The following is a 25279-nucleotide window of genomic DNA, read 5'->3' on the forward strand; positions in this document are numbered from 1 at the left end:
CATGCATACTATTGGCCGCGCGCTACACTACCTTTTTTAGTACGCTGAAACGGCTCTTTGTTGACGAGGTCCGACGATTCAGTAGCTGTGGGTGCCTTTCTTCGGCTTGTTTGTGTTGAATGTGCGGCCTCGTTATTGTTCTGGTAGTGTGACTAAACTCGGAAGGTGACAGATGGCTCCTGTGCTGCGCAAGACGTTCTTACGCGCATGCAGTGCTGAAAAACTGCTCTGACGTACTGCACCCAACCACACCGGAGCGGCCGGCGCGCGATGCCCGATAGAAGAAAAATCTTGCTGTGATTGCTTACAGATGTAAGTACAGCACTGGAAAATGACCTCTGCGATGTGTTGGGGGGATGCATGAGGGCAGCGAATGCATTTGTGTTGATCATCACATCTTGTTCGGAGTGAGGTGCAAAATGCGAGTACCACGCGATCGTTTGCAGAGGGAAGGTGTTCTGACACGCTCGCTTGCCAACTATGAAACTTTTACCACGCCGCCTTGCGCTCTTTGCGTCAGCTACTCACCGGAGAAGTTATATGCGAGAATTAGGTTGCACGCTGAGAAATCTAAGGTGCTGCTTGATTCGTTATTCCGCCTGAAGAGGAGAAGCGCGTGAAAAGGAGACCATAAGAACGAAAAGTGCTTGTAGCGCCGTGTCTCTTTTGATTCTGCTGCTTGATTTCTTTTTTGAAATGGAGCATTGCCCATTCTACTTCGCAACCACATCAAGTACTGTGGTTCTTAATACCTCTGGTCAGCGCTGGCGCTTGGCAAATATCTGTCCATGTAAGATATTCGCGCCTCGCTCGCACCGCGCCGGAAGTGGCCACTGGTTTGCGTTCGGTGTAACCAATCAGTGAACACAGTTCTCTCGGCATCCACTACGGCCCTTCGCGCCGTTTGCTTCGCCGTGCCGAGCTGTGCGCAGTACCAGCGACGGGAGGCGACAGGCCACCGAATTGCATATGTTTTCCGACGCTTGTCGCTTCGCGGCGCTGGGCGCGTAAGCGCTGCGCTCGTGAACCTCATATGTGTCCATGGAAGCGGTTATCAGGGCTGCGAAACGAAAAGGCTCTGGTAAGCTGCGCGTCAGCGTTTCTTTCGCTCCCGTGCTGTTCTCTGGCGACAGCGTGCTTTGGAATATTAGTTCGTTCTTTATTCGGGATACAAAAAAATTCCAGTAGAATTGTAGACAGAGAATTGGAAGCTCGGTCTTCACATTTGGGTGTCCATCGGGGCATTAGCCTCTGCAGGGGCGCCGCTAATCCTTCGTCTCCTTCGTTTTGGGGAGAGCGCGCCCTAAGTCTGATATTTCAGGTCACTACGATGTCGCAGTTTTTGGCCGGAGAAGCGGAAAGTAACGCCGTCAGCTCAGGGTAGATAACCTTCATTGCTGGGGCCTTTTTTTCGTTTCCCGCTTCATTTCATCCTTTCTTTTTGCATTTCCGACACATTCTTTTGGAATAGTGGCGGACGCCTGCTGCCGGCAGCGTCGGTCGCCACCGGGCCCCGCCTGACTGACTGACTGACAGGCCGCTGTGGTTTGATGGTTTGTGATGGTTTGTGCAAGTGCTTTGCGTCCAACGCAATGCTATGCGTCCACCAGAAAGCCCCTACGGGAATACACAGGGGCTTCGAGAGAGGAGGAAGAGTAGGAGGCGAGGGTGGGCAGGATGCAGAATTTCAAGGCCCCAGGACACCCCATGAGTAAAAAAAAAGATCAAAACCAAAGAAGCAAGCAGCCTCGTCCATAGTGGTTTAGGGAATGGGCATGGACGATGTGATTTTGAAAAAAACTCGTAGTCGAGACTGTCGGCTCGTATTTAAGTTGTAGAGAATGCGATGCAGAAAAATGAAAAAACAAAACACGGAAATTTCGTAACCAACTCAGTTCTTTCATCAGGGGCGACTGCGAGCGAGTTGCAGCTTGCATTTTTAAGCCTTCTGTTATTCAACCGACGGGTTACTGAACGTAAACCGCGGATATAAGTTGGGCGAAGAGTTCCTAGGGAGCGGTTGACATTGCCCCGCGTCTGACTCATGGCTCAAGCAAGAGCCATCTGCGCGGGCGCGGTCAGCGTCGTACATCGGCGAGACCATAGTCATGGCGAAACCAAGAACTTCGCTGAAAGAATTAAGCAGCACAAAGTGGATGTAAAACAAAAGAGCAGGGAACGAACGGCGTTGGAGCACATTGTGGTGCTCGTGACCACAAGATTGAGTTCAAGGGAACTATTGCGCTGGACAGCGAGCCACACCCGCGCAGAAGGCTCTGACTTGAGTCACTGCATATTCAGCAGACGGGGAAACCAGCTGAAGTAACGAATGCGCGCCCCTGCGCGAGCTTCTCTTGCTTCCGAGCGAAGCGTTCTTGTCCCCTTTGGTCGTTTATAAAGGCGGAGTAGTGGGCTCGCGACAAAAAAATACTTGGAATAATTGCTGCAGTGACACGTGGCCAAAAGCGCCTTCATTTTCCCCTTTCCTGCACAGCCATTTCTACAGGACTTAGTTTGCTAGTGTGCCACGAGAAATATGAGATGTAACAAAGCTTGAGCATTCATTTACCGATTACACAATAAATATTTATGACAGGCAGTATTTCTGCCCTTTGTTTTTCACTTGGTGCATAGTATTCAAAAGTCGTTTTCAAATTTAGTGGAGAAATAAACAAAACATTTGCTGTGCCATGGAGCAGGAGAAAGTGCCAGAGGACTCAACGTGTCTTCCCACAAATCAGTAGTTTGTGTTCTGTTCCTTACTAAAAGATTACCTTAGTCTCACCCCTGCCCCCATCCTACTAACGGCAAGGTTGTCAATGGGAAATTGCATTTAGGTTATTTAAGCACTCGCAACATCGACTGACGCAATATAATAAACCACGAATGTCCTCCAGACAAACGCGAGCTTAAGGTGGAAGTGTAATGATCACAATAAACTAGGCACGCCGATCTTGCTCTCACGTGCAGCTGAGCGCGAGGAGGAAATATTACATTCCTTGATAATGGACACACTTTAAATGGGCATACAACGGGAGCGTTGTAGCTTATTGTCACGTCATGTCAAATGAAAGCATCGAATATTTTCGTCCTACTAGAAATTTTCTGTAAGAAAAAGAGCTCTAAGGACTTTCATTCCCTTTTCAGCATAGACTGCTGCGTTTAGCCTTTTTTCTTGATGTGTTTGCAACACAATAGAAATCGACCATTATATAGGTTCTTCGCCGCACCGCTGTGAAGACGGCGTGCATCAAGGCACTCCATGCGAAATCATCCGCGAGCGCCCCGTCGTGACACACGAGCAAACTATATTCTTTTCGCCGTTTTAGGGGCCGGAATGGATATGCAGTTTTCAACACCGGTAGAGAGCGTAAGTAGGGTGTAAGTTTTCTGAAAGAGGGTAAGTGATCACGAGCGTGCTTTTAACGGGTGCAAAGTTATTCCTAGGGCCCTCAAAGGGGTGTAAAAGTCCATGCTATGCCCTTTTTGCCCCTTTCTGACACCTTTTTTTCTAAGACTGTACAGCACTGTCCACTCTGTTAAATCAACCACGCGTATCCACTTCATCCTAAAGTTGGTTTCTCAAGTGTGTGGTATGCAGGAGATGGTATGATTACCTGACAGGACTCGCTCGTTTTCGCAGCCTACGCGTCACCGAGCTCTGCAGACATTCCCTATCTAAAGTTACTGGGTAGAGTGTTAGTGTCGCTACTGTCCTAGTTGCGAAGGATGTGTGCGAAAGCTTTTCTGCAGAAGTTAAGTCAGCAAGACGATGTCTGCAGTGCGGGTTGATGTCGTGTTATCCCGCACACGTCGTTCTATTTGCTCTTTCATCGGATAAAGTTCTATAAATTTTTCCAAACGGTCCGAGCTACCTCTTAAATTGAACTGTCTCTCTTTTTGGTCTCAGTTTAAAGTGTTAATCTTTTTATTTCAACTCTAGTATGCTCTCAAAACTCTGCATGTTATCTTTAAAATTGATTAACTTGTATACAGGTCGCCGCATAGAAGAAAAAGGCACCTGACATGCGCAGTGCATATGCCATGCTATCACGAGCCTACAAATAATGCGATGCACTGCAATTACGTTCGTTTTTCATGCTCCAGCCATCACGACGTCGAATGCCTTCGTTACGATCTAATATATAGATATATTTATTTGAAACTGCGTCGTGGAATCTGTGATTCTGTGCTTATATTTATCTTTTGTTTAGCTCGAGTATCTGGATGTCCTTCTCACCTAGTGTTCTATTAGAAATACTTTCGAGGTTTGAGCGATAAGCCACTGCCACGCTTGGAACCTCACCATCAGCGAAATGTTTGATAAGCATCGCATAACATTTCCATGCACTGAACACAAGGTAGATAAGACAGCGCATGTCCTTGACTACTACGTTGTAGTTAAGATGCGACAGTTCAGTAAACGACGATCGGACAGCTCAATGTCGCGCAACTTGAGAAAAGCTTTACTTTTGAGCATGAATGCATCGATGAACATACTCCTCGTCCTTTACTGCGGAATTAAATAATTCATTCGTCCACAAGATATTTCATAAATGCATGATTTGACTATTGCTGGTAGTCAGTTGTCGCAAATACCGCCGTGGTGGCACAGGGGTAATGTTACTCGGCTGCTAACTAGAAAGACGTGAGTTCGGGCCCGGGCCTTGGCGGCTCTATTTCGATGCAGGCGAAGAGCAAAAGGCCCGTGTACTGTGGGATGCCAATTAACGATAAAGAACCACAGCTGGTCAAAATTTATCTGGAGACCTCCAGTAGGGCATCCCCCATAGCTTGAATCTATTTGGGACTTTAAGCCTCATAAGTCCGTGAAACCAATCAGGTGGCGCAAATGTTTCGGTTATATCGTTGGCCAATAAATGCTTGGTTTGGTTTGGTCTAAGTGGTGTAACGTCCCAAAACCAGCTCAGGCTATGAGGGACGCTGTAGTGAAGGGCTGCGGAAATGTTGACCACCTGGAGTTCTTTAACGTGCACTGAGACATCGCACTGTACATGGGCCTAGAATTTCGCCTTCATCAAAATTCGGCCGCCACGGCCGGGTTCAAACCCGCGCTTTCCGGGTCAGTAGCCGAGCGCCGTTACTACTGAGTCACCGCGATGGCGCTACTAAAGAGGCACTAATCACTAGTAAGTAGGCCGTGTGAGCTCAATACAGTGACAGCCGAGAAATGCTTCGAACACCATTTATTGCGATATGCGGGCGCCTGGGTACAAAAACATTCGACTCTGCTCGACCCTTGTAAAGTGACAAGAGAAGCTAGGGATGTGGTCATGTAGCCTCATTATAGTGAAAGCCATGCGGGGCTTAGAAAACCATTTCATTTGAAATGCGTCGTGCTCAGTTACAAATAGATTTCACTACGCTCGAGTGCAGTCACGTGACCCGAATCACGAGTGATTTCATCATGGGAGCTCGTCATGCTGACAGCCAAAAAGACCTTTAAGACCTGAGTCGTTTGATATGCAACATGCCTGGACAGAAAAATAATTCCTCGTGCTGGAACGCATTCACGTGGCTATAGTCAGTAGTGAATTCGTCATGTGGCCTTGTTATACGGCCAGCCGAGCGGGGATTTGAAAAACATATCGTTTGATGTGCATCATGCATGGGTAAAAAAAGAATTGGCTACGCTCGAACGTAGTCACGTGACCGGAATCACTAGTGACTTCTTCATTCAAGCTCGTCGTCCCGATACCCGGAGAGAGCGTTAAGACCCGAGTCGTTTAACATGCAACATGCCTGGGCAGAAAAATAATGTTCCGAGCTCTAAAATGGTCACATGGCTATAGTCACTAGTAACATGGTCGAGTGGCCTTCTTATACTGACAGCCGAGCAGGGCTTGGAAAAACATTTTGTTTTATATGCATCATGGCCAGACACAAAAAGAATTCACTACACATTAACGTGATCACGTGACCCGAATCACTAGTGATTCGATCATGCAAGCTAGTCATGCTAACAGCCGAAAAGACCTTTAAGACCTGAGTCGTTTGATATGCAACATGCCTGGGCAGAAAAATAATTCCTCGTGCTGGAATGCATTCACGTGGCTATAGTCAGTAGTGAATTCGTCGTGTGGCCTTGCTATACGGCCAGCCGAGCAGGGCTTGGAAAAACATTTCGTTTGAAGTGTATCATCGCTGGGTACAAAAAGAGTTCGCTACACTCGAACGTAGTCACGTGACCGGAATCACTAGTGATTTATCATGGGAGCTCATCATACTGATGGCCGAAGAGAGCTTCAAGACCTGATCCATTTGATATGCAACAGGACTGGGGAGAAAAATAATTTCCAGGGCTCAAACGTGGTCTCGTGACTTTAGTCACTAGTGACGGCCATGTGGCTTTCTTATTGTGACAGCCGAGCAGGGCTTGGAAAAATATTTCGTTTGATAGGCATCATGCCTTGGTAGAAAAAGAGTTGACTGCACTCGAACGTTTGAAATGTTTGAAGTTTGAAAAGTATTTATTTGAAGTGTGTCTCATACACTTCAGGTTCTATTCGGGTCACGAAGTCACGTCACCCGAATTTCTCATGATTTCATCGTGCGAGCTCGTGCGCCCGATAGTTCAATAAGTTTTAAGACCGGTTCCGTTCGATATGCAACATGCCTGGCTAGAACAATAATGCACTGTTCTCGAACGTGGTCAGGTTGCCATTGCCACTAATGACTAGGCCATGGTGCGACACCTCGCTATGGCGATAGTCCAGCATCCCTACAGAAACCATTTTGTTTAATATCAGTCATTCCCAGGTGTAAAAAATAATTCGCTATACAAACAGCATGGTCACGTGACGAAAAACATGAGTAAATACCTCATGCAAACTCATGACAGTCATGGCAGGAGGGGGCTACAAAAATCATTTCGTTTGATATGCATCAAGACCGGATTGAAAAAGGTTTCACTACAATAAAGCGTGATAACGTAATTAAATCAGTTGCAGCTTATTTGAAATCAATATCAAATAATTTGTCTTTAATTAATTGAGACACTAACAGAAAACTTATAGGGAACTTCTCGCGAGCTGTTGCGATGCGGTAGAATGTCAAAGCCAAAAGAATGAATTTCAATTACTGCAAGCTTTTTCTTTAGAGGGGGTGCTGTCGTTTCCTGGAACGGCAGTTTCTCCCAGAATTCCGAGCGACAGTTTGGAGAGCGCACACTACGGAACCAGCTCCGGTCGATGACCTCGCGTTGCAACTCATATTGAGCGCGATAGTACCTATAGGCGCGATTCAGGCGTAGGTTGTCAATGGCTGCAGCCCGCATCTCTATCTCATCACCCCACGTACCTGTAAGCGCGATTCAGGTGTCCACTGACCCAGGGAGCCAGTTATGCGCGCTTCCTTTCCTTACAATGGCACGACGTTGTCAATAAAAACGCATGCAGCGCACATTTCTCACTACCACCACGAAGCATAAAGCGCGATTGAGGTGCCCACTGTTCCAAGAGGGCAGTTATTCGCCTTTCCTTTTTTTCCAAGCTCCCATTCCATTGGTTTCGCAGCTTAAAGCACGACTAAGGTGCCCACTGCTTCTTAGAACGGCGATTGCAACGGCGACGGCGACGGCGCGCAACGCAGAAACGGGCCCCGAAGAGCTTCGCTCTAAAAATCGCCTGCGGGTATTCTGCGGCGGCGTGAACACTACAGCATCGCTTACTGCCTGTCAAACACGGTACGAATTCATGTGCGGCTCGTTGCAGGAACGCGTTGCTGCGTTGCAAGACACTGCTGGCCTGCGGGCCCGCGAGCTCCGGAAACTGTTTTTGCCCCGAGTGTTCCGACCTATACTCGGCGCCGCAGTGTGCGGCCTTGTCGCGGACGCGAGGCTCCTGTTCGGCGTTGGAAAACGCGGCCGTCAATGCCCAAACACGTTTCCTTCCGAGAACGCGCTTGGTGGCGTGGATACAGCGTTCGAGAGCGCGATCGTCAGCGCCCAGGGACGCTTCCGTCCTAGAACGCGCCGCTTGGTCACATGGGCACGGCGTTCGAAGAGGCGGCAGTGAACGCAGGGGAGTATTACTACAGCAACGGAAGAGAGCAGCTGCTCGGGGAGCCAGTCTGTACTACCTTCCAAGGGCCTGGGGCCCTGTTTATTTTGGGTCAGATTTCCTGAATAAGGACCCATTTCCTAACTTTCACCGAGTCCAAAGCCCGCACCTCCCAACAGCGTGCGTTTGGAAATAAGTACGCGCTCCGCGTTTCGCACTCGAGTGGAAATAGATACTACGCAGTTTCCCGGCAGTGAAGAGGGTATGACGCACTAGACCCAAGCGGTTAAGCCGCACTGCGACGTTCGCGGCACTGCAGATGGTTAATGATTAATGCCGGTCACACCCTCGACACGTGCAGATAGGTGGGTAAGTTATGCGCGCCCCGCGAGCGTAGGTGCGAGCTACTGTAGAAAAGCTGCAGTGCACAGTTGGAGATTCGTTATTACGTGAGACTGCCTGCGTGAGTGAACGCTTGCACAGAAGCTCACCTTTTCGAAGAGAACCTTTCGTGAGCTCAGCGAAGTGGCACTTCTTGTGGGCAGCAACGGTGAGTAGAACACTGGAAGCACCAGTAACCAGCAGAAACCACCACAGAAAATGCCCCGACGTCTGACTCGAACGCTCAGAGAAGCAGTGTTTCTCTCCGGCGCGTGAATACGAAACTCGAGACGCTTTCGCTTCTTCTTCCTCTTCGACGGCAGTGTGCGAGAGGAAACGGAAAGGTCAACGACGCAAGTGATTTTCATCCGAATTTGTCCTTTTTTATAGCGGATAACTGTGCGGTCTTTCCCGGGAGATATTTTTCAGGTTTAAATTGTGTACAGATTTAGTTCTTCTAGACACATTACTTAAGTGCGTTTTCTTTTTCATCATCCCGTTCCCTTGACTGTAAAGGAGTCTAGAAAATTTGGTTTATGGTTTATGGGGTTTTAACGTCCCAAAGCGACTAAGGCTATGAGAGACGCCTCTCAATAAAGGTACGGTATTCCAGTGATGCAAAAGGACGCCGCTTCACGAATATACTCCAGCTAGAATTGCTTTAACGCGCTTTTCAGAAACAGAGTATTGTGTAGCTGAAGTTTGAATTTCAGCGTCTTCGCGCTTTTTCCGCTCTCCTCGTCATTTTTTTCCACGCTCAAAGATCGGCGCTCCTCCGCAGGCCCTACCCACACGACCCAACCGCATGCTGCCAAGACGAGCGCGGGAATTTCCCCATGAGGCGCCGCTTCTTGACCTACCGGGGAGTGACGACTGTCCGCGTGGCGTGTGAAACAATTAAATTAATAACCATTTCTTAACCGGCACACGCAAGAGCTTGAAACAAAGGCGGATGCGAGCTTGAAAAAGTCGCCCGAATGGGCTCGCCACTTTTTAGTTCTGGGTTGCGTGTCGTAGTGTATTATTTGGTTCAGGCGCTCAGGACAGCACAATGTGGTGATTGAGAGAGTTAAAATCTACTCTCCTCTGAAGGTATTTAGGCCGCCATTAACAATGCTTTCGGCCCTGGTCTCCTCTCCTGAGGACAAACAAAGAATTAATTTTTTAAAGGCACACATAAAAAAGTGTCTGTTATCGAAAGCAAATCGGCGTAAAAGGGCTCCCTTAATAATATTTCACTTTTCAGAATCACGTTTTTTTTTATTGCGTGAAAATGACGAGAATGTTAGCGAATGATACGATCGAGCGCTGTAATAGAAGCTGCAATTTCTCACGATTTTTACTCTATACGCACTGGCTTGGCCACGCTGATAATTTTGTACTCTTTTTCAACTTTAATGGAAGCAGTATTATGACCGAACCCTTTTTTCCGTAAATTAATAATAAACATAGTGCAGACTTATTTACACCTCCTCATATGCGGACGCCAGAGCTAGGTGGATAGCGTGTCACCAACTAAAGCTCGGAAAGGCTTGTTAAAAAATTGTCATAGCTGCACCTTAGGTATGCATCTATTATCTTTTTGTCGATGTGAACACTTCTCGGTGCATTAGACGCTGCAAACATGCTGGATGAGCAGAAGAAGAAGGTGGACAAGTCCGGAATTCCTGGACATTGCTTTTAATTTTGAGGCAACTGCGGAATACCGCAAAGTGCCATTAAGAAGGAACCGATGACAATGGTCTTATCTTCCAAAGCGTCGCAAAATCTTGCCGTTAAAGCTTGACCTGCCCTCTCATTGATTGGTTAACACTGCAAATAAAACCAATGGATTGTGGTTTTGAGAATAATTACCATGCAGAAAACAACAAGCGTCACGAGAAGAGATCGGTGGATATTAATTATCATGTGCTATCTCACGATATGCGAAAAAATGGCATCCCTAAAAAACTGCTCGTTGAAAAAATGCGCTTGTCTAGAATTTTTGGGTATGTAAGAAACATGTTTGTGTGTGTTGGGTTTTATGGCGCATATGCGGTATCATTCGCCAAGTTCAGTGTATAGAAAACTGCTATATATAGGATGTTATACAAAAGTGTAAATCAAGGGTGGTGCAAAGCGCCTGAAAAGTTAATTCGTGCATCCTTGTAAAAATATCCCCAGTAGCACAAGGTGGCGGGCCCATGCGGGTCCGACATGGGCAATGAGGGCTGGTGGCTGCGCGCAGTAAACCCACAGGGGTCCCCCGTGGGTGCAGTGCTGGCACAAAACACTGGGGCTGCCCACTTCGTGCCCGACTGGGACCCTCCTCGGTTAGGCATAGGCTTAAACAGACTGGGCAGCCCACCTTGGTCCCACCGCAGATACATGCGGGCTAGAATGCGGGCTCGATTATGGCGAAGCTCGGGCAACCCAAAAGGGGCTGCCCGTACACCACCATGAGGGAGCCGCAGTGTTTTTGTGTGGGCAAAGAGCTAGTATTCCCGCCTTCAGCCGACATGGGTCCCGCGTAGGAAATACAGGGGCTAAACTATGGGCTTCACAGTGGCGAAGCGTTTCAGGCATGAAGTTTGGCTGTCTTAGCAACACCGGCGAAGGTCCCGCGTGGGCTGGGCATGGGCACATTTGCCATTCCGACGTCTTCACCGCCTGTATTCTAAATCGGGTATGAAAGGGGTAAGCATGGGCTGCGTGGAGTTCGTGTGCATAAAAGATGGGGCTACATGACGGTGAAGTGCGGGCACAACCAACAGGGGCTGCCCGTGCAGCGCCCTAACGGAACCAATTGGGCTGTAGGTGCGCTAACACCAGTATTCCCGCCTGTAGCCTAAATTGGTCCTGCATGGAAAATATATGGGCTAGGCATGGGCACAATTGCGATTCCAACATCTTCCCCGCCTGTATCGTACATATCTGGTAGAAAAGGCCTAAGCGTGAGCTGCGCAGTAGCAAGACATACAGTGTGTGCGGGCAAACGGCTAGTATTATATCCGCCAGCAGCCTTCGTAAATCCTGCGCAGACTACTCTGGGCTTCACAGTGCAGAAACATCATGCGCCATTAGCGAGCTGCCGAGCAAAACATATCGACAGTCACACGTACACTAGTTGTACACGGGAAGAGTTGACATTCTTGCATTTAGTCTGCCTGCATATCCTACATCAGAGGTAAAAGGGTTGAGCGTGACCAAATAGCAAGACCTTGCACGTTTCACTCTGACGAAGAGCTGCTCTTTGAACGTCGTAATAACAAAAGAACCAGCTTCTGAGATTTGTTGGTGCTTCTTTTGCGTTTATCGCATTGTATTTTTTTCTGGTGTGCTGCGGTCGCCGCGCAGAAAGCTGCCAGGATAAGGTTTCTTGCTTGTTTCAACGCACTTCAATTACGCCAGCACTTCAAGCGCTTTCGTCGTCTCCATGCAACATGTGGCGCATGGAATTCATGACTGGTTGATGAACATAGCGAGCCTACGGCGACTGCGCCAGAGGCTGCAAAATGTTTGTTACTGTCGCGTTAATTGCAGCAGCTTTCTTAATGTCCGCTAGCAGTAGTCTGTAGCGACGCATTGATCAAGACACAAAATTCTTGGTTTTTGTGCAAACATTCTTTGCGCGTCTACTTCGTCTAGTGATCGCACATTAATAACGCAACTTGGCCAAGCGCCATCGCGAGCTGCCGCACCCTTCACCCTATCAGGAAGAGATACTAATCACAAATCGCCGAGAACATTTCTATCGACGAACAAGAAAGGTTAGCTAGCGAAAAGGTACAGTGCTAGAGAGAACAAAATAAAAACAAACTCCTGTAGAAACGTCACATGAGTAACCTGTCTTTGCGCACTTTTTTTTCAATTTTTTTTCTTTCCTCTCCCCACCGCCTTCCACGCTTTTCCGGAGTCCACTCTCAAAAAAAAAAACCTGCTCAACCCTGGTTTTTCTGTCTGCCTTTGTTGCTTCCCCGCGGGCTCCTTTGTGTCTGTCCTGTCCCTCCCAGCCCCCTTCCCCAAAATGGCGCGGAGTCACTCACTCTACAGCCCACTACCGAACATTTTAAGCCGCCCTCCCGACCACACTCCCCGCGACGCACAATAAAGTGGAGAGGGGGCTCCGCCGAAGTGCACCCCCCCCCCCTTTCCTGCGTTTGTTTGGAACAGGTTTTTTTTTTCTCCTGTGGTTGGGTTGAGTGTCAAGGGATGAAGGTAGCTGCGAAAACACGCTGGCACTTGCTAGTCCTCGTTGAATTTGTGTTATACAGTTTTTGTGCCTTTCCTCGTGTTGCTTGATCAATCCACGATCGAAGATGGCATCGCCTTCTATGCGTACGTCTAGTGCAAGTATGGTGGAACCCTGTCGTCCTTGTCTCAGTGTTGAATAACTTCGCTCCGAAAGACGTGACTGGTGAACAGTGACATTTACTGACATATGAGCGGTGGAGGCCACGGCGGAGAAGGCGGATTTTATGACGGCGACGTCGTGCTGCTAGGACGTAAGTACGCATTTGAAATCGCTCTGTTGTCTGAGTACTGCCGCCGTCTCAGTGATATGCTCATCGTAAACAGAAACTTTCTAGTTGTTCAGTGTCTTTTTTTGAACCAGCCAGTTCTAGATTGCACAGCGTAGAGAGACAAAATACCGAAAAATTTTCTCTGTTACATACCGAAATTTCTTGTCCTTCATGGTAACAAGACTAAAATTAGTTTTCTGGTGTGTATTCTTTCTTTACACAGGCATATGGTGCATACGTGCGAGCGCAATCATCGACGAGCGTCCCGAGGGGGAGCGGCTCAAGGCCCTGAACAAACATCACGCATCGCATCGATGCTGCGGAATGTGCCGTAAATAAAGAAGAATGACCAAGCAAGCATTGGAATCGTCCGAGCAACCTGTTTACACACCAACAATGTTACGACACACATTTCAAACACAATATTAATTCAAATACGAAAGGCGTGAGGGGCATTCACGATACTGAGCATTGCCAATCGTCAGGGCCAGGCGTCATGAGACGCCTGGCTTGTCCGTGCCTTCTCTTTCATCCTGTCTTCTTTTGCACGCATTATCTCTTTTTAAGTAATTTGACGTACACCTTCCGCTGCGTGAGATTCTCGGTAGCTTCTTTTCGTCTTTTTTTCTTTTCTTATTTCTTAGCGATTACCAATCCACAATCACTTTACCGATAACGATCGTCGATTAGAATCCCAATTATTGATTACCTATGATCAATCCTTATCTAGCTTACAGAGCACGGCATACTACGCCACTTTTACACATACACACCATTTGTTCCAGTACACTGAAGCACCATAACACCCCTTTTCATTCCGTCCAATTTCTGACGGGTAATTTGCATATTAATATTTGTCTGGCTCCGCGGTGGCTCAATGGCTACGGCTCTCGGCTGCTGACCCGAAAGACGCGGGTTCGATCCCGGCCGCGGCGGCCGAATTTCGATGAAGGCGAAATTCTAGAGGCCCGTGTACGGTGCGATGTCTTTGCATGTTAAAGAACCCCAGGTGGTCGAAATTTCCGAAGCCCTTCACTACATCGTCCCTCATAGCCTGAGTCGCTTTGGGACGTTAAGCCACCATACACGACACCAATATTTTTTTCACTACTGTCAGACCAGAACACATCCCAAACACAGGTTACTAAGCCATACACCCGACCACGAGTTCAATGGGTGTCGCTCAAACACGCCTGAAGCAATTACCCTTCGTGGCCTACGGGAATAAAGAAGAAACAAAAACCTTCGTGGCATACGCGTTACTTGCCCACCTGGCGCAGTGGGGCTATTTTCTTTTTCTATTTACAGGCATTTGGGGTTTTTTCCGACGGGCGCAGCCGGGATTTCACCTGAACGAGCTCCTTACGCTGTCGCTTAAAGGGACCCTGAAAAGCTCTTTGCCAAGGTTAGCAAAAGCCCACGAGAGATCGGTATTCCATCAATTGTCGCCGCACCGCAAAAATTGTTAAGCGAACTCCATCAACACCGAAGATATCGCCGATTAAAAATGATGTTCCTCCTCTCCCCCACATACCACCCTCAACTCATACACGCGGGGCTCGCTCCGAAAAAAAAAGAAAAGACGGGCCGATGCTCCGCCCATGCATACGTCAGGCAATGGCGCTCTGCTTGTTTACTTCCGGTGGTCGCAGACACATGTGCGAAAGTGAGTGCGATTCACTGCGGTGCGCTGTTGCGAACGGCGTCGCAACGTCCGATCGCAGCTCGTCGCCTGCGTGCAACTTGATAGATGTCAACGACGAGCCGCGCGCGGCAGACGCAACGACGCGAAGCGGGAGCCAAAGCGAGCACGGAGAGCGGCAGCGTCGTGATGACGTACAGCGCGCTCCTCAGGGCGCTCGGGGCCGAGCCACACCGGGCCGGCCTGCCAGCCTTGACGCCGGCCGCCGGCGAGTGAAAACCGCGCTAGTATTGTTTGTCACGTTTATAGCAAGCCCTGGGATAGATGCATGTCAAAAATGCATCACTTCTGACGGTCGTTGGCCAATACCGAGCTGATCGTACAAGTGATGAATGCGATACTAGCAAATTTTATCCCATAGCCGCTTTGGCGCTGCTGCGGCGCTTCGCCTGCCGCCTGCTAGCTCCGTTGCTGAAGGCGTCGTGGAAATCGAATATATATTCTATTATGGGACGAGTTCGCAGTAAAGCGATGTGAAGAGTAAGCGACTTCCGAAGCGCCGTCAGCGATGCGAAACCATTAGGCCTAGCGACGACTAGGGCAGCCTGGGACCAGCGCGCAGTTCGTCGCCCGGCGTTGCCGCAGTCGGTGTCGTTGCCGAAAGATCCGCTTTTTAACAGACATGTTGTCGTTGCTCGAATCTAGAAAGCATCATCTCTGGTAGAATGGCTGTTTTGTATTTCCTTGTGCGAATGTCAAGTACGCCGAGCATGCCGGCCGGCCGACCGGCCTGGATCAGGTCTGCCGGCGTCATAAAAAGTGAGCTAAAGAGTGTTCTTGACGTAAATAATAAACCCTAGGCCAAGAAATGTGAAAAATGTGTCATTTTTGAGGATCGCTGACCAATACTGAGCTGCTGGTAAAGGTAACAACTGTGATAGGAGCAAATTTCTGGCCACAACCGCCTTGCAGCTGCCGCTGGCCTGACGTTGGGGTCCGGCTCGCCTGGCGCCCGCTCGCTTCGCGGCTGAAGGCGTCGCGGAAAGTGACCATACTATTACTTTATTGTGAGATGATGCTGTTGACTGTAAAGCGATGTGTAGAGTAAGCCTTTTATTATAGCTCAGGCGACTTCCGAAGCGCCGGCCGCTGCCTCTTCGACGCGAAACGAGCTATAGGCCTAGCGACGACCACGACAGCCAGGCAGCAGCAGAGCTCGTCGCTCGGAGAGCCCGCGAGCGGTGCCGTTGCCGAAAGCTCCCAACATAAGCAGGCATGCTTTGTCGCTGCTCGAGTATAGCTGGCAGTCTTTCTGATGACGATCGGTGCCGCGCCGTCCAAGTTTTCGCACATCTGTCTCCTGATTGCTGCTCGAACAGCATGGATCCGGAGCTTGAAGCGCGGCTGCGTGCAGCCACCGCTGAGATGGGCTTCGAGCCTTTCAGTACACGCCATACCGAGACCCACAGGGCGACGACAGCAGCGATATATATAATTCTAGTACACTATAGCAGCGACTCGTCGGCGCAGCTAGGAAACTCGCAAAGGCGGGCGCCGAGATTTGACGAAAACACATGCTTTTGTGAGCAGACGGATTTCCTTCTTTACCGGAAGTACCACATTAATTTCAAGAAATGCGCTGGATTCTTACCTCTGTATACGTATGTTTTTAAAAAATAATAAGCAATCAATAAAATAATATTTCAAGGAGCATCAGTGCTCAGTTTCAAATGAAATGTTGCAAAAATTGCGCGTGACGTCAGTTGGCAGAGCCAATGAGAAGGGTCGCCCAGTCCATGGCCAAGGCTGCCCAGTTTACGTCAAGTGGTAGGAGCGGGTAAAAACGCGCGGTGAGGTGTCGCCCTAATCGGCTGTGAGCGGCAAGTTTGAAAAATTGTTTGTAAATTATTGGTTCCACGCGCAGCTTTCTGAATCAGACTAGAATACTCTCAGAGACCACCTCTACAGAGTTGTTGCAATAAAATATGATTGAAGAAACCATTTCAGGGTCCCTTTAATAGCTGCGACTGTCCAATACTAGACCTTTCCCGGAATGCATCACAGCTCGCGTTTCATGTTCAATGGGAAAAAGATAGCGCGCACCGAGGTGTCTCTAACAAGGAGAAGAAATTGGGAGGGGGAGCCATCACCCAAGGAAAACCGGTTGAGAAGCAAAAGTAGACTGTTTTGCCTGCGGATGAGGTCCAGATTGGGCTAAATAGTGTATATTCATAATGATGGTTCAACAGCGCGAACACACCAAGTCCAAGAAAGAGAGAGGACACACACACCAGCGCTGAATTCAGCGCTGGTGTGTGTCCTGTTTCTTTCTTGGTCTATGTGTGTTTGCCTGTGGGCCGAACTTGGGCTAGCCCACGTGGGCCGGACTTGGGCTAGCCCATGTGGGCCGGACTTGGGCTTGCCCATGTGGGCCGGACTTGGGCTAGCCCGTGCGGGTCCCCGCTGCACTTCCGCCCAAGCCCCTCTGGAGGTCCCCTCTAAGAAGCCCATTGCTGCCCCTATGGGTCCCACAAGGGACCGAGGAAAGCCCCCTGTATCGTTTTTATGCATGCAGACTATAGGGGTCCCCTGCTGGTCCTATGTAGCAAGCCCACTGGGCTGCCCCTGTGGGTCCCGCGCGATGCCGAGTTGCAAATCCCGCACATATCCCACATCGGGCCCACATGGGCTGCCCATGTGGGGCCCACGAGGGCCCGCAATTCCGAGCCCCGTTTGTGCTACTGGGGATAAGACAAAATGTTAGAGGTTACTTATGGTAAAAGCTTTGAAAATGGTCAGGCAACCTCAGCAGCCATCCTTGGCCAAGGATCTCAAGGTTCCCAACCGATGGAATAGGGACCCCAGCCGTCTTCTCAGGAGTGAGAAAGTGGTTGAGGTGTTTCAAAAACAATTGAGGCAATTGGCTAAAATTTATAGTTTACGGAGAAAACCAGCTTCTCATAAAAATGCTGAAAAGAAAATTTATCTCAACATTTGCATAATCACCCAAGAGTAGCATTGGATGAAGAGGAGTGTGTTCATTATAAAATGAGTTTTGAGCGTTGCATTAAATAATGGTTTAGTGCGAGTTCGTCTCCACATATTTCACAAAGATGGTTGGTTGGTTGGTTTATGGGGTTTAACGTCCCAAAGCGACTAAGGCTATGAGAGACTCCGTAGTGGAGGGCTCCGGAAATATCGACCACCTGGGGTTCTTTAACGTGCACTGACATTGCACAGTACACGGGCCTCTAGAACTTCTCCTCCAAAGAAATTTAACCGCCGCGGCCGGGATCGAACCCGCGTCTTTCGGGTCAGCAGCCGAGCACCATAACCACTGAGCCACAGCGGCTATTGTTTCACAAAGAGGTTTGTCTTGTTTCGCCATTAGGAAGTTATGTCAGGCGTGTGTGTCCTATGCGGAGACGACATAAAAATACTTCCATAAAACGTTCCTGGTGCGGATCTTCCATTCCCCGAGGACAGGTTTTACAAAATTCAAATTCTTGTTTATTTCATTATCCCAAGTTGTCTGCCATTTGGCCTGCAATTTACAATATATTGATTTCATGCAATTTCTATTGGGTGTACTGACTTTTTTGATTTTGTAACTGTGAGCTTCTGCAGCACCCAAGTCGACTCTTTCGTTTCCAACTATTCCAATATAACTCGGCACCCAGCAGAATTTTAGTGTATGCCCCCGTGTTGTGATTTTTTCTATGTTGTGTATTATGCTTCCTATCGATGGTAGGGCTGCATTTCTGGGATGTAAAGCTGTGAGCACGCTGAGTGAATCCGGGTAGATGATGCTGTTCTCAATACTGTTACTTATTATTCTACAAACAGCTACAGGAACAGCATAACATTCGGCGGTAAAAATGGACGTACAGTTTGGCAGTCACTATCTTTTAAACTCTCCTTCTATTACCACGCTGCCGACAAAATGGGCTGTTTTTGAGCCGTCAGTGTAAAATTTTATGTGGTACGCATATTTTTCTTGCAATCTCAAGTAGTCCAGTAGTATGTGTTCGCGTGGTGCTCGTTTTTTCAGAGAATGAGTTAATGTAAAGTCACCTACAGCGGGGAGGCTCTACCACGGCGGCAGTGGGTCGTGCGCTGAAGCCATTTCAGGCAGTGTATCCAGTATTCCTAAACTTTGGCAACTATCATCGAAGCGGAGAAGTATAGGTCTGATTGGCTGGGGTTTGTTGTTGAACAGTGTTCTGGAGGTACACTTTGTAACTATGGAATACCAGAGGTTTTTCGGCAGGGAACGGATTTTCAGGACATGCGCATGTGAGCATAGTTCTTCTGTCTGCAAGGGAGGGTTCATTGGTTTCGACATAGAGATTGTTTATGGGGGAAGTTCTGTAGGCACCAGTTCGGAGACGTAAACCAAGGTTATGTACTGGGTCCAGTCGCTTAAGATGTGGTGGCCTCGCAGAGCCATAGACAACGCATCCATATTCTAGGGTAGAGCGTACTACAGACCGGTAAATTTGTAAAAGACATGTTCTATCAGATCCTTACCGTTTTCGTGACAGTACTTTGAGTATATTCAAGGACTGGGAGGCATTCTTTTTGATGATACTTATGTGTAGCAGAAACGAGAGTTCCTTGTCAATTATGTGGGAATTTCGAAATGCCGTATTCTTCCCTGGGCAGCTAGGCACACCGTGGAGACGGGGGAAACGGACGCTTTCCCCCCTCCTCACGGGTGAGCAAACAGATGGTCCGCTCGAGAGCGCTGCGCTGCCCTGTTCCCCAAACTGGTCGCAAGAGCGCACCACCAGGCACCGCCGAAGCGGTTGCTGATTGGCGGAAAGTGACAACAGGCAAATGCGCCGAGATAGGCGCGGACCAGATGCGGCCGGAGAGAGAGAACAGCGAGTCGCAACAGCGAGAGGGCGTCAGGTGAATACCTTCCATTTTTCCCTTCTTTTTGTCGTCATCTTGCCTAGACAGCCGCACGACCAAGCCAGACGGCAAGGGTCGAAGATCAAGAATCCAGCATCCAGCGATTTGTGAGAACTAAAGAAACGTCCGGGTCCGGGCAAATCGCCCTGTTATGTGTTGTGCCCTTATTCGCATTTCCACTGCGCCGCCGTGAGAACGGCCGCGCGGGGCGTGTGATGCCGGTAGTCTGGATTTCGTGGCCTAGACCTCAAAGGAAGCTCAACGGCCTAGTAGGCACCCCCACAACTGGCGCCTCAACATGGTTCTCACGCGGAGACACGTTCGAGTTGGCGGATCCGCAATGTACGCTGATTGATCTGATGTGGCTCGCAGTGCTCGGCCAGAGGTGTAGGGAAGACCCTGCCCCTGGCACACCAGCAGCCGGCGCAGCTCAACGGACAGGACGACACATTTCCCCAGGCGCGACGTATGCACCACCGTGGACGCCGGAGAACTCCGCCAGACGCCAGCGTTGGCGTCCATTCACCATCGGCGCGTGCCACCTGGGCACAGGCGGGCACAACGCCCTTTGTCTCACCACTGCCAAACGGCTTAACTGTGAACGCGCCAGAACCGACGAGGTCACCGGTTATCACGGCTCCCGACAGCGAGACACCCGCAAACGCGAGAAATCTCGCCGACGTTCTGGCCAGCGCGTTACAGCAAGCGCTGCAATCCGCACAGCCCAGCCCGCGAATCGGAACTCCGAGCACAAATACAATGTCTAGAGCGATCAAAAGAGCGCCAACCACTTTCAGCTGGCTCTCGACCAGTATGGTCAGACAACCGGCACGAGTGAGCGGGATATGCTACGGAGAGTGATCCCCGTCGCGCTCCTCGATAAGGCCGATTGGTGGCACCGGTTGGTCGGCCACACCGCGAGCACGATGGCCGGTTTCCGCAGGATGTTCAGGGAGGAGTTCCTGCCTTACGACTACCAGCTGCGGATGCGGAGGGAGTTGGAACTGCGCACACAAGCCCCTGACGAATCCTTGGTCGAGTACGTTAGGGCGATGCAAGAGCTATACGAGTGCGCCCATTCCCGGGTTCGAATGCAGAGCGAATGGAAAGGGTGAGCCGACAGAGCCACGCCGCGTTTGCTCTCTTTCTGCGTGGAAGTCGCCGCAGAGACTTGGACGAGCTAGCTGTGGAAGCGCGTCGCGTACAAGCCAAAATATCGGCAGCCCGCGGGTACCGGCCCCCACCACCTCCATCGGAATCTTTGGGGCCCTGCTGCGCCTGGATCGGCAGCACGTGCCCAAAAAGCGAATCGGCTCGCGCACCGGCTCGGTTCTTGGGCGAAGGCGCGTTCTTAGAAATCCCGAATCGCTCCTTGGATCCGTACTCATACGGGTTGAGGGCCACAAAGGTAACACGGCCGGGGATCTGGTCAATCTCGCGCCACCCGTCCGAGAGAGATTCCCAAACTCGGTCAAACGATCGCGAAGGGGTTATACCTCCAGACGGACAGCGTCACCGGGTGGAAATACCGGTTCGGAACGCGCTCACGGATGGCCGTCAACGACAGCAGCCTCGCCCATCGCTCCCCAATGGACGGAACTCTGTGCGCTGCTTCAACTGTGGGCAGGCGGGTCAAATTGCATATGTGTGTCCTAACGGGCAGGGAAATGAGAGTAGCCGCCGGTAGCGGCGCCGGCGGCCGATGTAGAACTGGGCGATGCAGCCACAGTCGCGGCCCCTTCGATGTTCAGTGTCGGAACGCCGAGCAGTGTGAGTGTTCCGTTCATAGAGCTTGCAATCGCAGTATTTACGTTCAGTGCACTACTGGACACTGGCGAGAGCACGTCGCTCATCGGAGGGGATGTCGTCTCTCATCTGGGACTGAAAGGCATTCGGCTGCGAAAGCACAAGATGCCCCTCCAACTCGCGCGCGGAGAGGCATGCTCCGGCGGTGAGACGCGCCTTGTCGTGCGCTGGAATCAGCGTAGACAACGACACCGCTTCAATCTCCTGCGTGGACTCACGGTCCCCATTATTCTCAGACGAGATTTCTTGGCGAAATCGGGAATCGTGGTTGATATCGGTAACGGCGGCTACCGGGAAAGCCCGTTCAGAGTCAGTAGCTCCCCCCCAGAGTCAGTAGCTGCGGCCTGTCCCCGTCCTCGCGTGTTTTGTGCGGACAAGGACGCGAATTTACACGGTCTCCTCGCAAACGCGGGTGACTTGACGGAGCGTGAGCGCAGCCTCATTTTCTCCTTGTTAAGCGACTTCGAGGAGACATTTATATGCCGCCCCGGCTGCACAAAACGGGTGAAGCATCCCATTAAAACAGGGGACATACAGCCTTGGAAATCCAATCCCAGATCGGTCAGCCCCGCCAAACGGCAGGCGATTGACGCAACACTGCCGGAACTGTTCGATGCGGGCATTGTTCGCCGCTCAAAGAGTCCTTGGGAATTTTCAGTCTTACTCGTCCCCAAAAAGTGCGGTATCTCGCGCTTGTGCGTGGACTACAGGCGGTTGAATTCAGTCGCACAGAAGGATGCGTACCCCTTCCCAAGCATTGACGATATTGTCTCAAACCTGGACGGAGCGAGGTATTTTTCTACTCTGGATCAACCGGTCGGGGAATCCAAAATGGCAGAATAATCTTGAGATTTTCGCTAGGATCTCATTCGTAGTGGCTCTTCGCAGCTGATAGAGTTCAGCCATTCCGCTGAAGTAAGAAGTGACAGCTAGCACAAATCTGTGCCCTATTTTTGCTGCGCGGAAGCGGTCCGATCCTGTCACACGCTACGATTCCCATAGCTTTGTGCTCACGATCCCCCTCTCCGCTTTCTCTCTTGGCAGACGTGGAAGGTAAGTACACATTTACGTAATTCAACCTTCATTCCGGGCCAGGTGGCGAACCGACATAATTTCTTCCATGTCTTTGGCGCACTCTTATGGCCGTCCGCGTCGTGGTAATGCTGCATCGCAGCTTGCCGGAGGCGATGAGGGATGATGGCTTTGAAGCATTCGTTGGAGTCCTCTTTGCCTGGCGCGTATTTCAGCAAAGCTACGTCGGCGTCAAGCAGGAAAGTTTCCAGCTCACTCGCAGTACTGCAAGCTGCACTAGAGCTCTTGCCTACCGCGTTCCCTTCCGTTTACAGGCGCCTTTTGAGTAGATTCGCCGGGCAGTCCGTTTCTTCACTAAGACCGGCGACCAGCCTCTGTCAGTACGTCTTCCTGCTGAGCCTTGATAAGTTCTTCCCTGCTGAATGCTCTCTCGATGGGAACCTTCCCACCAACGAGGTGCGCGTGCAATAAAGCGAGATTTTCGTTCGTCTCCGCTCTCCCGACGCGTGGGGAAGTTGCTGGCCGGCTCCTCCTCTCCGCCGTTTGGGGAGGGGTCATTCACCGGCGCGCGTGATAACGCGTCAGCAACCACGTATGTGGCCCATTTCGGTAGCGTACCTCGAACTCAAAGCGCTGTAGCCTCAGGACCCAACGCGCGAGCCTTCCGCTCGGCTGACGAAGACGGGTTAGGCATGTCAAGGCCATGTGGCCGGTTTCGACCGTGAACCGGATGCTTTCTACGTACATCTCGAATTATTGTAGCGCGCTGATGATTTCCAAGCATTCTTTCTTCGTCACTGAGTAGTTGCGCCTTGGCGTTGTTGAGTGTGCGGCCTGCCACTCTGAGCTTCTTCAAGATGTCTGGCGAGATGACCGAGGTGATCCTGGAAGGTACGGGAGCAGATGACGATGTCGTCAAGGTAGGCGAAGGCATGATGCCATTTGGCGTCGCCGAGTACACGGTGTTTTGCTCGAACCCACACTCCGCTGGCCTCTCGGGAAACGAGCACCGTGCGCCCGCCGTAGCGCAAAGCAAGCCCACACTCTCATCTAGCATGTCGCGGCTTGCAGCAAGAATCATCCTGGATCGCCTGCGCAGACCCTTCCTCCTCCTCCTCACTGCCGGCTCAAGACTCCTACGACTCTTCGCCGGCCGCCCTTTCCAGTCTGCAAACGGCCGAGCCCTCTTTACCATTCGTCTAATTTGAACAGTGGCCAGTGCCGTGACCTGATTGGAGGGCTTGGACGGCTGGCTGCCGCAACGGTCACCGGCGGCTATAAAAACGGAGCTGCGCTGAGCCCGAGCTGCAGAGGGCGTGGCGGCTCTTCTCTGCGCGCCTTCACTATTTCTCTCCCCTACTTCTTTATATCTTTTCTTACTCCTCTTCTCTTCTGTTAGCATGCTGGCAGTGGTGGTGGTATCCATACCAGTCACAGGCCCGTGCCCTTTCCTCCTTTCTATTCTCTACAGCCTCTAACAACAACAACAACAACCCTAGCAGCAGACGGGCAGCAGACGAGCCATCACGCCGGAGCTAGGCTTGCCCGGGGCCGCCGTACTTCTTTGTGCTAGCCCGTTGTGCTCTCGGCCCTTGTACCTATCATGCAAAGCCCTTCTACATACTGTACATAAATGTCCTTTGACTCACCGTCCCCTCGACCGTTTCTTGGCTCAGCTCTGCGCAACAGAGGCAGCAGGGTGGGCTACTCCAGTCCCAGCAGTGGTGACCAGGCTCGGATGCCCCAAAGTCCCAACAGTGGATGGCAGCTGCGGGATCGACCGGCGTCAGCTACCTCGGCGCGGTGAGTGCCTGATGTTTTCCCCTGAATTCGCCAGACTGCTCTAGCACACATGATTGTTGTCTAGAGTAGGGCTGTGTGTAGCACTGGAGAGCGCTTAGCTGTTTCGAGTAAAAGTAGCAGTGCTTTGAAACGAAAGCTGGTGCAAAGGGAGTAAACAAGGCGTTGTTGGAAACAATTACTTGTGCGTGTCATACTAGTAGCGCTGTAGTAGTGATCGGGAAGGAAATCCAAAGAAAAGGACAAACTGCAAGAGGGTATTGTGCGCGATGGAGAACTTCAAAGTGAAGGAACTCATCGAAATTTGTGAAGAGTTGGGCATTAATTTGGGCCCGGCAAAACGAAAGCATGCGATTCTTTAGATCATGCGGGCAGAGAAGGTAACGGCTGAGTTAGCCAATGAGGCCTGGGCTGAGAGAAAAGAACGCTGTGAGCACGAGGAGGCCAAAGAACGCTTTGAGCGCGAGGCCAAAGAAAGCTGTTGGAGCGAAGGGGCAGAAAAATGGAAGCAGCTTGAGAAGAAACGGCGTGCTCCGTTAGGAAACTGACGGACCTGGAGCTTGGAGCGCATCGGACGAGTTTCGAGAGAAATTAAATATTATCCGTTCTGAATGAGACTAACAGTCGGCAGCCGAGAGACAGGCCGCGGGCGTTCGTGATCATCGAGGATATGACGAAGTATTTGGCGGAGTTCGAGCGCGTCTGCGAGAGAAAGCGTGTTGAGCGGAATGGTTGGGCACAGAAGTTGGTAGCCCTTCTTTCCAGCGAAACGTATGATGTTCTAAAGCGCCTGTTGGACGACAGCTTGGCGGACTACGATGAGCTGAAAGGCTTTTTACTGATAAAATATGACTTGTCACCGGCGGACCTTCGCCAAAGGTACCAGCGCGAGCAAAGTTGATCCAAATCGTTTTGGATCTCCCTTATCAATTTAAAGCCAAAGTTTTAGAGTGGCTCGAAAATGCTGAAGGGTCGGAAGATTGGGACACAGAGGTAGAGTGCGCAGCTGTCGAGCAACACTGCCAATGCGGCGCAGAGGAAGGTAGTCCGTACATGGGAGATGTGACTGTTGCTGTAACAGTAGAAGTTACCCCGCATTCGTCACCTGAGGAAACCTCTCTACCTTCCGAAAAGGTAGTCACAGCATCGGACGATCCACTTACAGAGGTCTCGCCCAT

General features: G+C 50.5%; 1 pseudogene; it reads right to left on the minus strand.

Moving 5' to 3' along the window:
- LOC149355715 (uncharacterized) overlaps positions 1-8697 on the minus strand; it is a 28566-nt pseudogene extending 19869 nt beyond the window's left edge.
- Between the last annotated feature and the right edge of the window lie 16582 nt (positions 8698-25279).

This window comes from Amblyomma mixtum, chromosome 3, assembly GCF_055824585.1.
Source record: "Amblyomma mixtum isolate Tamu chromosome 3, ASM5582458v1, whole genome shotgun sequence".
NCBI lineage: Eukaryota > Metazoa > Arthropoda > Arachnida > Ixodida > Ixodidae > Amblyomma > Amblyomma mixtum.